The sequence below is a fragment of the Oncorhynchus keta genome, chromosome 4 (assembly GCF_023373465.1).
Source record: "Oncorhynchus keta strain PuntledgeMale-10-30-2019 chromosome 4, Oket_V2, whole genome shotgun sequence".
In the NCBI taxonomy this organism is placed as follows: Eukaryota; Metazoa; Chordata; class Actinopteri; order Salmoniformes; family Salmonidae; genus Oncorhynchus; species Oncorhynchus keta.
This window is the reverse complement of record NC_068424.1, coordinates 29,010,505-29,026,676: the sequence shown is the minus strand read 5'-3', so window position 1 is coordinate 29,026,676 and position 16,172 is coordinate 29,010,505. Positions and strand designations below refer to the sequence as shown.

General features: G+C 42.3%; 1 protein-coding gene across 1 annotated transcript in view; it reads right to left on the bottom strand.

Moving 5' to 3' along the window:
* LOC118372813 (serine/threonine-protein kinase PRP4 homolog) overlaps positions 1–12,783 on the bottom strand; it is a 349,083-nt gene extending 336,300 nt beyond the window's left edge. The window contains exon 1 of the mRNA XM_052505262.1: positions 12,779–12,783. The gene's annotated coding sequence lies outside the window, so the exon portion shown is untranslated. The remainder of the gene's footprint in view (positions 1–12,778) is intronic.
* Between the last annotated feature and the right edge of the window lie 3,389 nt (positions 12,784–16,172).

The window sequence follows — 16,172 nt, the reverse complement described above, 5'->3', positions numbered from 1 at the left end:
CGGGACCGACTGAGTGCATTGCTCATCTCCCCAGATGCTGGACTCTTGCACCTGTGACGCAGGAAGGAGTAAATAAATTATGAAGCTGTCAAGAGACGAACGGCAGGACAAAGATGGATTAGTGAAAGCAATCAAAAGTTAACAAAGCCAAGCAGCACTTCCATTATCTTGTTGCACTTCGAGAGCTTGTCTACATGCAAATATTAAGTTCCTTCTCCAGATTGAACTTTGGTTTACAGACGTTGCTGATGCTCTTCTCAGATCTGTGACTGATGTCTTGCAAGGGTAGATTATTGCTAGTTATCTCACAGCATTCAATTATTTATGATTCAAACAAATGCAAATATTTTTAGTAAAAACACACCGTAGAGAACAGATAGAATATGTACAAAGAAATACAAAATAAATGAAAATAACATTTCATTTCATCATTTGCACCTACAGAATATGTTCATCTGATAAAACATGCAGAGATGTTTTGGGTTCTGGTGGGGTAAGAAAGTTGAACTAAGCTCATGAAGGCATTTATAATGTTATTTTCTTCAAGAAGCAATGGCTATATAATTCAACCAGAAGTCCAAAAGTGGATGTGCCAATCCCAGACTGCCCCTTTAAGCTAACAGGCCTTTGAGGTTCACGCTAATTCTGTGGCCACTATGAAACCAGGCCAGCTTTAACGAATAGACCAATGAGAGTTCAGATAGACATTCACAAAGAGGTACTAGCACGTCCATCTCTTCCACTGTCTCTCCATTGGTCTGCATGCATAATATTGAGTTCCTAAGCTGGGGCTCAGCCGCACACTGTTTGCAGTAATGCCTAAAGTCCCATGTCTGTAGTATTTTTGCATCATTCTCTGGTGACAAATCGAGAGCTTGGGGCTATAAAATATCGGCGTTTTTGTCAATATTGAGTTAATGACATAGCCCTGTACATTTCAATGTTCTCTACCTACAGTATATAGTACTCTAAATACCCCCAATTCATTTTGTTAAGAAAAAAATAATAAAAATTATGACACCTTTCAAACCAATCAGGGTTCGGAACTTCAAAGCCAATTTTCTCAAAATCATCTTTTTTGCAGATAGAACCTTATAGTCCCAAGCTCTCGAAATAGGAAAATAAATGAATAACAGGTTGGTCTTCCTATGATAGTTACCCTCACTGGCAGCAAAGTTATCAAGAAAGTTGCATGCGTCAGGAATCGCCAAAACGGAATTCTCAAAAACCCACGAAGTGTATTGTGCAATGACCATGATTTGTGAACTTCGACATTTGCAAAGCTAAGCTTTATTTTAATAGACAGGGTAAAACTGGGTTGAAAGGACTAGTTTCTCCATTGACTAGTACAGTAGCTGGCCTCACATAAGCAGAATGACCTCATGCAGGGAGTTCTCCAGAGGGCTGTGGCTTGGGCGGTGAGTTTCTCTGTCCTCAATTACAAGCTTGGAGAGAATATCATAGCATAGAGCACATATGTCTGTCTGCCAGCATACTGATGCAATCCTCATCTGATACGAAGCTCAGGACACTCCGGGTGCATTTTTATCTCGTATAATGTGGCAGAAGACACATAGTGTACTGTATGCTACACATAAATTAGCTAATGTCTTACAGATACTCTACGTATGAGTAACAAGATTTGGTTAGCTGAGCTGAAAAAAGCAAGAACGTGTAGTCTGTATACCTCTCTCTCTTTCTCTCTCTTACTCCCTCTCCAGCCTCAAGGTCATCAGGCTGCTGATTATCCCGCACACCTGTCACCATCGTCTTGCGCACCTGCGCCTCATGGCACTCACCTGGAATCCATCACCTCCTTGATTATCGTCCCTATATCTGTCACTCCCCTTGGTTCTTTCCTCAGGTGTTTTTGACTATGTTTTCATGTCGGTGTGTTGTGTGGTTTGTGGTTTGTGGTTTGTGGTTCGTGTTCAGTGTTTCTTTTATTTATTAAAACGCTCACTCCCTGAACTTCCCGACTCTCAGCGCACACGTTACAGTGGTTGTCACAATCCACTCTATTCTCCCCTCAGACAAAAGTCTTTGCCTTTTGCTATTTTCTTTGAAAACGTTCAAGTGCCAGATATTCCTCCATGCTCACCAAATGTGTCTGAGCCTACTGTAAATTAGTAGTAGGTTGCTCCGCATGTCAGTCCAGTTAATAGCCACTATATAGGCCCCAGACTTCCCAGTAGTAATAGCATCTATATAGGCCCCAGACTTCCCAGTGGTAATAGCATCTATATAGGCCCCAGACTTCCCAGTGGTAATAGCATCTATATAGGCCCCAGACCTCCCAGTGGTAATAGCCACTATATAGGCCCCAGACTTCCCAGTGTTAATAGCATCTATATAGGCCCCAGACTACCCAGTGTCAATAGCATCTATATAGGCCCCAGACTTCCCAGTGGTAATAGCATCTATATAGGCCCCAGACTTCCCAGTGTTAATAGCATCTATATAGGCCCCAGACTACCCAGTGTTAATAGCATCTATATAGGCCCCAGACTTCCCAGTGGTAATAGCCACTATATAGGCCCCAGACTTCCCAGTGTTAATAGCATCTATATAGGCCCCAGACTTCCCAGTGTTAATAGCATCTATTTAGGCCCCAGACTACCCAGTGGTAATAGCATCTATATAGTCCCCAGACTTCCCAGTGTTAATAGCATATATATAGGCCCCAGACTACCCAGTGGTAATAGCATCTATATAGGCCCCAGACTTCCCAATGGTAATAGCATCTATATAGGCCCCAGACTACCCAGTGTTAATAGGATCTATATAGGCCCCAGACTACCCAGTGGTAATATCATCTATATAGGCCCCAGACTTCCCAGTGGTAATAGCATCTATATAGGCCCCAGACTACCCAGTGGTAATAGCATCTATATAGGCCCCAGACTTCCCAGTGGTAATAGCATCTATATAGGCCCCAGACTTCCCAGTGGTAATAGCATCTATATAGGCCCCAGACTACCCGGTGGTAATAGCATCTATATAGGCCCCAGACTTCCCAGTGGTAATAGCATCTTTATAGCCCCCAGACTTCCCAGTGGTAATAGCATCTATATAGGCCCCAGACTACCCAGTGGTAATAGCATCTATATAGGCCCCAGACTTCCCAGTGGTAATAGCATCTATATAGGCCCCAGACTTCCCAGTGGTAATAGCATCTATATAGGCCCCAGACTACCCAGTGGTAATAGCATCTATATAGGCCCCAGACTTCCCAGTGGTAATAGCATCTTTATAGCCCCCAGACTTCCCAGTGGTAATAGCATCTATATAGGTCCCAGACTACCCAGTGGTAATAGCATCTATATAGGCCCCCAGACTACCCAGTTGTAATAGCATCTATATAGGCCCCAGACTAACCAGTGGTATTTCCATCTACATAGGCCCCAGATTACCCAGTGGTAGGTAATAGCAACTATATAGGCCCCAGACTACCCAGTAGTAATAGCATCTATATAGGCCCCAGACTACCCAGTGGTAATAGCATCTATATATAATAATAATATAATAATATATGCCATTTAGCAGACGCTTTTATCCAAAGCGACTTACAGTCATGTGTGCATACATTCTACGTATGGGTGGTCCCGGGAATCGAACCCACTACCCTGGCGTTACAAGCGCCATGCTCTACCAACTGTGCCACAGAAGGACCATATATAGGCCCCAGACTAACCAGTGGTATTTCCATCTACATAGGCCCCAGACTAGCCAATGGTCATTTTTTGTTTTTCACACAGCGATGTCCATTAGTAGATTCCTTTTTCCTCTGAAGACCATTGATTGTAGATAATAGCTTATTCCTCGGAAAATCTACCTTGGGTTCACTTCGAGATTCCTTTAAGATTCATTTTGCTATGTGTGGTGGTTTGCTAGTGATGTTGTTTACTCCTGAAGAGAATAAAATAGTCCAGTTCAATGAGAATCGTGTTCTTTGACTGATAACTCACTGAGCTTAATATGTCAACCCTTGAAGATCATTTAACTGGGAATAGGCAATCTATTTCTCTTTGTGTGTGCCGGTAGGAATTTTTTCTCTCAGACAACTCAATGTTAACAAAGTGAAAAGATAAACAGTATTTGCTCAGGAAAGACTGAAGCGACAACCAAGGCCTAAGTATTGTTTGGCCTTGGCTCAGAATGTTTTTGTAACACAGACCTAAATCCACATTGAAGCTTTTGCGAGATAGAAGCAGAGCACCCATTTTTCTTTTGAGCAAAACTATCTCTGCTCCCTTTAACTTGACATTTCAACTGAAGATCTCTGCATTTGAGATTACCCTTTAACCTCGTTTCTGATCATGGCCCCTTAATTGCACACAATCTTGTCTGCCCGCGGTGATGTGGAAACTAACCCAGTCAGTAGTGATGGCCATGCCAGCACCGCCATTCATGGCACTGACAAGCAGGTTAACATGTTATCAGTCGAAAGAAGAAAATATATTTTTGGCTCGTAAAAATTCTCATTAGAAGAGAGTCAATATTTTTATGGTGACAATACAGGGCACTGGGCCTGCCTGGCATCATGTAAACAGACACTTTACTACAGAACTAGTAAACACACAGATGTAGTATGGTCATCTGTGTATCATGCCAATGAAGAGATGTTCATGAATATGCAGGAATGTCCACATGAATGTGATAAACCCTTCCTGAGACTGATCATGTTTCACAGGATATTTGCTTTGCTGTGAGGATGCATGTCTGTGAAGCCATGCACAAGGCCTAAAGTTGAATGAAGAGGATGAATAGGCTCTGTAGGGAATGCTAACTTGTCATATTTTCCTCCATATAGAGTTGCAACATGTTTAACGACACCAACTATACAGCCTTGTATTGTTGTCTTCAGGTTGGATACGGTATGATGCGATACATAGATTTTATCCACTACCCTCACTACACTCATAGAAAAAAAGGTTCCAAAAGGTATATTCGGCTGTCCCTATAGGAGAACCCTTTTTGGTTCCAGGTAGAACCATGTTGGGTTCCATGCAGAACCACCTGTGGAAAGTGTTCTACATCAAATCAAATCAAAGTGTATTTGTCACATGCGCCGAATACAACAGGTGTAGACCTTACAGTGAAATGTTTACTTACAGGCTCTAACCAATGGTGCGGGGAAAAAAGGGTATGTGTGTGTGTGTGTGTGTGTGTGTGTGTGTGTGTGTGTGTGTGTGTGTGTGTGTGTGTGTGTGTGTGTGTGTGTGTGTGTGTGTGTGTGTGTGTGCGTGCGTGCGTGCGTGCGTGCGTGCGTGCGTGCGTGCGTGCGTGCGTGCGTGCGTGTGTGTGTGTGTGTGTAGGTAAGTAAAGAAATAAAACAACAGCAAAAAGACATTTGAAAAAAGAGTAGCAAGGCTATATACAGACACCTGTTAGTCAGGCTTATTGAGGTAGTATGTACATGTAGGGATCGTTAAAGTGACTATGCACATATGATGAACAGAGAGTAAGTTAAAGTGACTATGCATATAAGATAAACAGAGAGTAGCAGCAGCGTAAAAGAGGTGTTGGGGGGGGGGGCACAAAATGCAAATAGTCCGGGTAACCATTTGGTTGCCTGTTCAGGAGTCTCATGGCTTCGGGGTAAAAACTGTTGAGAAGCCTTTTTGTCCTAGACTTGGCACTCTGGTACCACTTGCCATGCGGTAGTAGAGAGAACAGTCTATGACTGGGGTGGCTGGGGTCTTTGACACTTTTTAGGGCTTTCCTCTGACACCGCCTGTTGTAGAGGTCCTGGATGGCAGACAGCTTTGCCCCAGTGATTTACTGGGCCATACGCACTACCCTCTGAAGTGCCTTGCGGTCGGAGTCCGAGCAATTGCCGTACCAGGCAGTGATGCAACCGGTCAGGATGCTCTCATAAATCTTTTTAGTTTCCTGAGGGGGAATGGGCTTTGTCGTGCCCTCTTCACGACTGTCTTGGTGTGTTTGTTGTTGATGTGGACACCAAGGAATTTGAAGCTCTCAACCTGCTCCACTACAGCCCCATCGATGAGAATGGGGACGTGCTCCTTTTCCTGTAGTCCACAATCATCTCCTTAGTCTTGGTTACGTTGAGGGATAGGTTGTTATTCTGGCACCACCCGGTCAGGTCTCTGACCTCCTCCCTATAGGCTGTCTCGTCCTTGGGAGACATGTAATATTGAACCCCTTTTCACAACAGCATCAAAGGGAAACACTGAACACAGTGAACACAGGGGTAAGTGCAATTTATCTCTTAGAAGCTTTCTCCTCTCAAAGGAGTCATCACCTCTCCCCCCTCATCCCTCTCTCCCCCTACCCCTACCCCTTCCCCTCCCTGGGTCCGGATGCTGTGCCAAAAGAAAAGCGAGCAAGGAGGCCCCTCTTATCTCTCTTCTTCTCATCTCTGGCAGGTTTGATCACATGGTGCAGCACTTCCTTTGTAGTCCTCCAGCTGTGTGGTGCCACAGAGATAAGACTGTTTTATTGATTCCCAATATAACCCCAAAGACACACGCTACCTGCATGGGCATTCTAATCATAACTCAAAAGACAAGCCACTGTTTTTTGTGTGTGTGTTTTTCTTCTCGTGCCAACTTGCTATCATACTGCTATTGTGATTGGCCATCTATGTGCTTGTAATAAGAACAACGTAATGTATGAAGATAAAACAGTGTTCTATCTTTATGATGCATGTAAATGGTTAGTTATTGTCAATATGCTTTGCAGTCTTCAGTAATGATTCCGGGAGGTTTTGTGACCATGGGGAAACATGTCACTTTATTGATATCCACCAATTTACTTATTAACATATAAACAGTGGCTGATGTTTTCCTACTGAATCCATGGTCATAAAAAATATCTCTACTTGTCATTAATCTTGTATCTTCTATAAATGCATCTAAGGTAATTTGGTTCATTCGTAGAGACTCACCTCCACTATTTTGTTTGTGTGCACCTAGAAAATAGACATAAGGTCTATCTACCATTTTGCCTTTACTGATCTCACTAGACCATCATCCTATCCAAGCAATAACACTGTTTGGAGGAGCGGACTAAAATGATCCATTAAACCCCTTCTGCTGAATTTATAGTCACTGTTAAATTGTCCAGAGTGATGCGTACTGTCCAGCCATCCAATCTGTAATTGCTGTGGTTGAGGAAGCCCAGGCCCTTGTAATGTTTTAATCAGGCCGTGATATTGAACTGCTCAAGTTTTTAATTAGAAAATGAGGAGAAATTAAGCACTGCCAAACACGAGACAAGATTGACAATGGCAAGGTGGTGAAAAGCATGGAAAAAATGATTAGGCTATGCCCAATTGCTAATTTGCAATTGAGATTGATTTTGGGAGTTAAACAATAGGATTATTATTCTAATCATATTCTGACCCAATGAATAATACATCATAAGCTTAATAAATAATATCAGGTCTATATATTTCTGTTCATCTGTATTTTTTAACAAAAATTATGTATCACAACAGAAGTACATTTTTAGGGAGATCTAGGTATCCTCATCGGCCATGCCTGTATTAATGTGTAGCCGCTGTCTGTATACAATTACCAAAACCTTTACATCTGTTATTTTCAGGTTATAATAACAAGAAAGAGAGAGAGAAAGAGAGAGAGCGAGAGAGTGAAAGAATGACAGAGGTCTATTTTCAGCTCTATTACCATGGGGACTGGACCAGTTCCCTCCACTCTCACCTTGAGGACTGAGCCACACAAACACCGTTGCCCAGGTGACGACAAACAAAATAACACTGATGATTCACAGTGGTGCCTTGTCTTAGCGAACTGTTTACTACTGTTTTGTCATGCCCTGATCTGTTTCGCCTGTCCTTGTGCTTGTCTCCACCCCCCTCTAGGTGTCTCCCATCTTCCCCATTATCTCCTGGGTATTTATACCTGCGTTCTCTGTTTGTCTGTTGCCAGTTCGTCTTGTTTGTCAAGTCAACCAGTGCTTTGTCTCAGCTCCTGTTTTCCCCAGTCTCTGTTTTTCTCACTCTCCTGGTTTTGACCTTTGCCTGTCCTGACTCTGAGCCCGCCTGCCTGACCACTCTGCCTGCCCCTGACCCTGCCTGCCATCCTGTACCTTTGCCCCTACTCTGGATTACCGACCTCTGCCTGGCCTGACCCTGAGTCTGCCTTCCGTCCTGTACCTTTACCTCACTACTCTGGATTATCGACCCCTGCCCGCCTTGACCTGTCGTTTTCCTGCCCCTGTTGCTGTAATAAACATTGTTACTTCAACGCAGTCTGCATTTAGGTCTTACCTGAAATGTGATATGGTTAACATCTACTGTTAAAATCCTCTATCGATGATCGACTATAACCATGATAACTTCAAATACGCAAGGAATGATGTACACCACTTATGATATTTCATAAACATGTCCTCGAACCATCTGAATGATATGACAGTGAGTGTCAGTGTCAAGTCAATGGGCTGGTGGTGAAGTTCTTCTCCACTCATCTGTTCACATCACTATGATTGAGGTCAAGACCGTGTGATCTCAGAAAGCGAGGTGCTTGAAATGCAATCGACGGCGGAGGAGAGTGTGAGCCTGTATAATGGACAGGCTTGGCAGCTCATCATGTAGAGGTGGACGCCAATGTCAAAAGTGAGATCCTGTGACAGAGGTGATTAAATATTCAACAGTGTTGATAGTGCAACTGGAGAGACTACTCCTATCCCATTTGAATCCGGACGTTTTTAAAGAGGGCTTGTGGACAAGAAGTTGTTCATTTTCTCCTGCCACGTCTGGCTTCTGACGTAATGTATGTTACAGCCTAAGTTTATTCCCTTCATACATTTCCTATTCATCCACTCAGTCATGAGTGATCTGTAACAATGCATTAAATTATGTTCCTGTATCTCTTCACTGTTTTGAACATTTATCTGTATTTGATTGTCATAACGATAGTATTATTGATTTACTATCCCTAGGTGGGTGCATATACTGCAGACACCCTTCAAACATGCTTTAGTTGATCTGGACAGCTAGTCCAGATCAAGCCTTGACAGTGGTTACATTGAGCTACTCTAACCAAAGATAATCTTGTCTGGCACAACACGCAGATATTCAGTCAAGATTTCCTTTCAAGTATTTTCATTTGGATTTTCATTTGGATGCCTTAAACTTACAATTGCCTTAGGATGGAATGACTCGTGTATCGACAGATGGCAATTAATCATCAGTCTAAATCACTCAACCTACAACATGTCCAAGGAATCAACAACATTATTTAGAAGAAAAAATATGCTTTTGGGTGAAGGCTAATTTTGTAAATTGGAATCTAAAGCGATATCTAGGATATCTAGGGATTACCACTGGGAACAATCCAATCACTCTGCTTGTGGTGATAATCCCTTGCTTTGAATCGCAATGCTGTTGAAATGATGCCACATTCATTGCGTTTGAAATCAGGGGTTAGTTCCAGGATAGCCAAATGTTTCAAAACCTCACAAAATTCCAACATTCACTGGTTAAAACTTCAAATGCCTCCTTGGAATAATATAATGAATTCAGGTTACGTAAAGCGACACAGGGTCGTAGCATAATGACCATCATCTGTGAAATGTCCAGTGTAAGAGCTTCAACAGCAATCAGAAGCACACACAGCACTGTCCCACTTTAACTTCAAGCAACTGTCAATTGATGCACTATAAAAAGATTAGTGCCAGCTACATCATTAGGTAATAGCTATATTTGTCATTGTTGTATCAGCTTCCGTGAAGAGTTAGACAATAGTTTGCCATGTATTTTTTTAAACATAATTACAGCTTAAAAATGGAATAAACAACAACAAACAAAAAACGGTATATTTTCCCAAACTGCCATCTTAAGCACATAACCCACGTATCCTACAATGACAACCATCAGCAGCAGTGAAACAAATCATGTATTTTCAATTAAGAGCTCTCTGACAATCAGTAGCTGTTGATGAAATAGAATGTATCAATGATGAGGCATTGTAAAAGTCGCCTCAGCCACTATGATCAATAATGCAATAGGAACGACCGCCCGCCCATCTCTCCAACAGTGAAGAAAGGAAAGAAGAAAAGGTGAAAAAAAGGGACAAAAAAGGAGAGGAGAAGTTTCAGATGAGCCTACCCGGTGAGCTTTCTCTCCATAAGTACGGTGGAATAGAAGATAAGCAGAGAGAGGTAATGGAGAAGTCCCCTCGGGATGGGCCAGCCTGGAAGCCAAACCGCCTCCGCAGATTGGATTAATATTGCATGTGGCCAAGTAGAGGCCCCTCTCATACTGATTACCTCATTCGCTCTTTCACATCTTTTTAAAAGAAGGAGAAAATAAACTTCATCTAAACACTGCAAAGCTGACTCGATGAAAACAAAGCCAACCGCAGCCTAGAGCAAACGGAAGAAATCCTTTCAAATGGTACTTTAGAGAAGCACAACAGGAACATATATTAAGTAAGTGCAAACATTTATCTCCTCTATCGGAGATGAATGGGGTCGGCAGTTCTTTTCCGGCTCCAATAGAGATCACGCGGCGGGTGAGGGCCAGTTTGTAACATTGTTTTTGTGGGGAAGTGTTTTTATGGGTATTTGTTTGAATAATTGGGTATGCTATGGCACAGGGCTAGTGAATCATAAACACTACCCTGCTAAAAAAAACTATTTAAATACATTACAAAATCAAAGTATTGGGCAGTTTATTTTGATACATTGATGTTTATGGTATTTTGTCATTCTTGCCCATCTTTGGTCACCAGCATACCAGCATCACCACACAGTAAATTCTCCAGTGTAGAAAAAATAATACTTACTCAAATACTTCCCAGAGTGCCTTGCCTTTCGAGTAAATTGTACCACCCATGACTGTACTTCTCAGTGACAGACATGGTTTGAATGAATGCATCATCCATTTTCAACCCAATGGACATAACTAAGTGAGCTCTTAAATGACTATGTCATCATATTTAAAAAAATATATATGTAATTCACAAGGCCTTATTTTGAGTGCCTAGTTTTATACTTAGCCTGAAACTCATACACATAACTTTGAACCAAAACTATGCCCATCATTATTGTATTTCCCAGTTATGCTCTATTGCAGGTTTATTTTTAGAATAGTTTGTTTGAATATCTACGTATGTTTGTGCATGTACAGTGATTGATTGCTTGATTAATGTCATACTACACACAGATAAATAACAAATATTTAATAAAACATATTTTGCACCCATTAATTCAATATTTGTTCTATTTTAAATGCCTTAAGGTAGTCTTGTCACAGTGCTTCTAACCCTGGTACTCGTTCTAAATGCAGGGGAATAACGCCAACAAGTTGCGTTATGTTGGCTTGCAAGGTATTGTGTAATTCCTGCTGGAACGCAGCCAGTGTGGGAATGTTCAACTTTAGGAATTTCTAATCACCTGTTTTCAAATGGCTGCCAGAGTTGGGAAAACTTGGCTATGAGATGACCTAAGAGTTCACAGTTCAGTAACAGGTGCAATAAATACAAGTAACATCTTGGATTACTTAAGAAAATGTTTGTAATTCATATTGGAGTAGCATAGGATCAATCAATCAATGTACAGTACCAGTCAAAAGTTTGGACACATCCACTCATTGTTGTAGAATAATAGTGATGTCAGGTGTGCTCCTTCTCCGGCCTCTAGGTCACCAGGCTGCTCGTTAGGGCGCACACCTGTCACCAGTGTTACGATCATAATAACACTCACCTTGACTCCATCACCTCCTTGATTACCTGCCCTTTATATGTCACTGCCTTTGGTTTCTTCCCCAGTCGTCATTGTTGCTGTTTCATGTCGGTGCGCTGTTTGTGTTTCTGGTTTTGTTTATTTATTAAACGTATTCACTCCTTGAACTTGCTTCCCAACTCTCAGCATACATCGTTACAGAATGAGGTTTCAACAAAAGGAAGCATCGGAGAGTGTGTTTTGTTTTTTGTATTCGGGGGTGATGTCGGGTCTGGGTGTTGGAGCCGGACCTACCTGGGAGGCCTCAGTGGGTTTGTAGGCTCCCATGCCTCAGCGGGTTCAATAGGCTCCCATGCTTAAGCTGTGTGAACAGGTTCCCGTGCCTCAACCGGGGAGGCCTCAGCCAGCTCATCAGGCTCTCTATCCACAGCCAGTTTGTCATATTTCTGCGCCTCAGTGGAGGCGTCCGGTCCGCTCCGGATCTCCGGGGATCGTTGGGGAGGGGGTATGCTCTCTCTTCGGCGCTTTATGTCGTCAAGCTCCTGCGCCTCAGCCGGATCGACAGGTTCCTGCGTCTTAGCAGAGGTGACCAGTCCGATCCTGATCCCAGGGATCTTCATTCTGTTCATTTATTAATTAAATGTATTCTCTCCCTGAACTTGCTTCCCGACTCTCAGCATACATTGTTACAAATGAACACATCAAAACTATGAAATAACACATATGAAATCATCTAGTAACCAAATAAGTGTTAAACAAATAAAAATATATTTGAGATTGTTCAAAGTAGCCACCCTTTGCCTTGATGACAGCTTTCCACACTCTTGGCATTCTCTCAACCAGCTTCATCTGGAATGATTTTCCAACAGTCTTGAAGGAGTTCCCACATATGATGAGCACTTGTGGGCTTCTTTTCCTTCACTCTGCTGTCCAACTCATCCCAAACCATCTCAATTGGTTTGAGGTCGGGTGATTGGGGAGGCCAGGTCATCTGATGCAGCACTCTATTACTCTCCTTGGTCAAATAGCCCTTACACAGCCTGGAGGTGTCTTGGGTCATTGTCCTGTTGAAGAATAAATGATTGTCCCACTAAGCTCAGACCAGATCGGAAGGTGTATCGCTGCAGAATGCTGTGGTAGCCATGCTGATCAAGTGTGCCTTGAATTCTAAATAAATCATGACAGTGTCACCAGCAAATCACCCCCACACCATCACACCTCCTCCTCCATGCTTCACAGTGAGGAACACACATGCAGAGATCATCCGTTCACCTAGCCTGCTTCTCACAAAGACACGGCGGTTGGAACCAAAAATCTCAAATTTGGACTCATCAGACCAAAGGACAGATTTCCACCAGTCTAATGTCCGTTGCTCGTGTTTCTTGGCCCAAGCAAGTCTCTTCTTCAAATTGGTGAACTTTAGGAGTGGTTTCGTTGCAGCAATTTGACCATGAAGGCCTGATTCATGCAGTCTCCTCTGATCAGTTGATGTTGAGATGTGTCTGTTACTTGAACAGTGAGGCATTTATTTGGGCTGTGAAGCATTTATTTGGGCTGCAATCTGAGGTGCAGTTAACTCTAATGAACTGACCTTCTACAGCAGAGGTAACTCTGGATCTTACTTGCCTGTGGCGGTCCTCATGAGAGCCAGTTTCATCATAGTGCTTGATGGTTTTTGCAACTGTATTTGAAGAGACTTTCAAAGTTCTTGAAATGTTTGGGATTGACTGACGTTCATGTCTTAAAGTAATGATGGACTGTCCTTTGTCTTTGATTAGTTGAGCTGTTCTTGCCAAAATATGGACTTGGTCTTTTACCAAATAGGGTTATCTTCTGTATACCATCCCTACCTTTTCACAACATAACTGATTGGCTCAAATGCAATAAGATGGAGAAAAAAATCCACAAATGAACTTTTAACAAGGCACACCTGTTAATTGAAATGCATTCCAGTTGATTACCTCATGAAGCTGGTTGTGTGCAAAGCTGTCAACAAGGCAAAGGGTGGCTACTTTGAAGAATGCCATACATAAAATATATTTTGATTTGTTTAACACTTTTTTGCTTACTACATGATTCCATGTGTGTTATTTCAAAGGTTTGATGTCTTCACTATTATTCTGCAATGTAGAAAATAATAAAAATAAAGAAAAACCCTTGAATGAGTAGGTGTGTCCAAAATGTTGACTGGTACTGTACATTCACGAACATTGATATTGAAACGAACAATTCTAAAAATAAAACTGCAATAGAGCATGCTGGGAAATATGATAGGCATGGTTTTGGTTCAATGTGTATGCATTTCATTAGTGATGTTACGTTTGATACCGGAGCTCAGAGGCATGCCTCAAAATCACTAAGCAGTTAACTTCAAAGCATTGTGCCGATGCGTGTATCACTTTATCGGAAGCACATGATCAATTCTGTCCAAAGCTTTGTTTTGTGGAAAAAACAAAAAGGCTCCCGTGCTCACGTGCTACGGCATGTGCGACGTCGTTTATCATCATTTGGCTGTTCTAAACATTTTCAACCAGTAGGTGCCACTAGTGTACAATGTGAAGATCAAAGCCTCGAGTAATGAACTCATTTTTGTCACAATTGACTGGAAATGCTCAATGCTTCAGGAAGCTTTGTTTCCCCACACTATGTTTCAGGCCCCTGTATATTAAGGTAAAACTAAGCCCTCATAATACAGCCTTATAAAATATGTATGGCATCTTGTTAAATCATGTTTTTTTTATAATAACATATTCAAGTATGATCTCACTTGCTGAAGTCCATAGACCTGAAAATGGATGAACCATGTCTCTGTCACTAACAAATACCGTCATGGGTGGTAACTATACAATTGACTCCTAAGGCAAGTCACTCCAAGATATATTTGAATGAGGTGTTACACTAAGCAGTGTGTTATTTGAACACCGTTCTGGTGTATATCTGGGTCCACAGACTCAACACTTTCAGTGTTGATTTAACACTAATTTCTCTAATGTTTAACACTAGAGAATTTGCTGTGCATCACCAGCTTGTCGGCCAGTCTAACCAGCTAGACCATGCTGGTCAGACCAGCTTGACCAGTATGGACCAGCATAGACCAGCACGGACCAGCTTGAAATATACGCTGGTCAGTGCTGTTTTTTTAATGCCAGGTATGCTGAATGGTAACTCAAAGCTGTCTGCAGGGTCATCATGAAGGCACAAATATACTGTACTGAATGTTCACTGGGTTCAAATTGAATCCCCCTTCTCTTCATTACTTAAGGCTGACCACAGTATGTTTTGGTAAGGCCATGAGAGACATCGACCCTGCGCCAGGCTTAGACCTACAGCACAGTATTTGTTTGTCCAAATCTACTTAGTTACCAGGCAAGGTTTATTTTCCATATTTTGAGACATCTGTTGAATAAGAAGGCATTCACTGTCAAAACAATGTCACAGTTTCCCCTACGGGTGGGCCATTTCTACCACCGATCTGACATGAGCTTTTGCATGTGGTCACACTGAAGGCTATGTATTGTGATATGGCCTGATCCTACTGTATGGGGGGGGTTAGAGAGAGAGTTAGAGAGAGTGATGCAGTTAGTGTGAGTCCCTCAAGAGGGTCATCGAGGAAAGGGTTTGTGGCAGCTCTAGAATGGAATCACATGGGACGATGTTAAACAATGAGGTTAGAACATTATTGTGTATTTTCCTTCTGTCTAATACAGGAACTTTCCTAACCACCCACGTTCTGATTTTCCCTTGTTTATGACCTCCCCCATCCCAGGTGGCCAGGCTGGGGACAGAGGAGTGCAAGCAAGCAATTCCTCTTCAATTTGTTCTTTTTTCCTCCCCTGTCCATGCTGCTGCACTCTGCAACTTTTGATGAATGAGAGGAGCACTTGGGACACGTTTAGCCTCTCCCCGTCATGCTCGCTGTACCCTGTTTGAAATGAGTGTAACAATAGCCGTTCTGTGGCGGCCGGACTCTCCCACGCCGAGCCGGGCACTCAATTAACCTGCCAGAGAGCTTTATTGCAAAATAATCAAAGTGCATGATGGGATTGAACAAAGCGAATAAATATGAGAATAAATGTCCTGACGACACACCCCCAATATTTATTTTTATTTTTAAATTCAAAATACATGGTGCTTTCATATACGTCTGCTTATACGTGTGCTAATTAAGCAATTAACATCCCATCATGCTTAGGGTCATGTATAAAACTGACCAGTTGCCCATCAGTTTTGCTACCATCTGTTATGAAAAAGACCTACTGAATTACTACACAAAACCGATTTGTGCAGTAGTGACTATGTAGAGACCTGTAGGACTTGTGAAGCGCATGTGTAGTTTAGAGACACTTTACAGTGCACGACACACTGACGTCAGGCACGGATGCGGTAAACTCTTAGCGACAGTCAGAAAGTCAATTGCTATCTGCGGCCATTCAACATTGCCTAGATTTACGTTTGTATTACTTTTAAACAAAAGTACTTTTTTGGGTTCTCATACG